Genomic DNA, 1,203 nt, shown 5'->3' with positions numbered 1-1,203 from the left:
GACAGGTTACAATTTCAACGGTTAATACAACTCTGTTGAGTTTTAAGAGGAAAATAATTTAGTTATTGATATTTTAGAGCATACAGCAGATGCAGGAATTGGTGTGACATTGCTATTACTTGTGACAAATTGTAAGATGCCCTACTCCCACGTCTCTGAAATACTGCCGATATTGTGTTTGGCGCTGCGTCTTTTGCAAAATATCAAAACCGTTAGTACCGTTAGTTGTTCGAGTGTGTTGTATGTGTGTATACATATTGTACACATACACACTACACATTACACACTACACACTACATGCGTCGCGCTCCGCACTCCGTAGGTCACAGTGGATGGCGGCAATCCGCGCGGTGGCAGAGCGCCTCGTCAGCTCTCCTGCGCGGCACTCATATCTCATGGTAATATATTTTTAAGTTTGTACTAATCTGTATTTCAATCAGACTTAACTACATTTTAACCAACAATCGCTAGACAGTTTATCTTAATATTATCTACCGTTTTCTATAGTCATCTAGCAAGAACTTAGCCTGTCTTTACTTACTGTGACCTAACTATGAAGAGAAGAAGAGAGATAAACCAAAAAAATATATTTGTTTTTCTATTCATTTCATTTGTTTCTTTCTGTTCATCGTCTACTTCTGCGAGTCTACCTCCTCTTCCTTTCGTTGCGGTTCGAGGCAATTTTTAACGTTGTTGTAACTTTGTCGTAGTCGACAGTTAATATACCACAACTCTTTATATTTTCAGTTAACAGATATCTTTCTTAGCTCAAAATTTATGAATTAACGCCAATTTAAACTTCAGAGCCAATGCGTGTGTAACAATATTACTACGGCACTTAGAGCAGAAAGCCGATACAATCTGAAATCACAAATAAAACGAAATTAAGCTTAAAAAAAACATAAAATTAAGAAAAGGGTGAAGGACAAATGCATGCTAAGTATGATTTTTGTGATTGCTACGGATTTATAAAAGACACTAATTAAAATGAGGTCTCACAATCTGTGGTAGTGGAAGAGGAGGCAAGGCATATTTTTACATTTAATTCATTACAATGTTACGACGATAACTTCCAGAGTCTGGACAATTATGAATTCATAAGAATGTTGGGACGAGGCGGGTTCGGGAAAGTTATGTTGAGTCGGGAGAGAAGCAGCGGCAAGCTGTATGTCATGCAGGTGGTGAAGCGCCGGAACAGCGGAG

Source organism: Papilio polytes, unplaced genomic scaffold, assembly GCF_000836215.1.
Source record: "Papilio polytes unplaced genomic scaffold, Ppol_1.0 DF824035.1, whole genome shotgun sequence".
In the NCBI taxonomy this organism is placed as follows: Eukaryota; Metazoa; Arthropoda; class Insecta; order Lepidoptera; family Papilionidae; genus Papilio; species Papilio polytes.
This window is presented reverse-complemented; position numbering follows the sequence as displayed.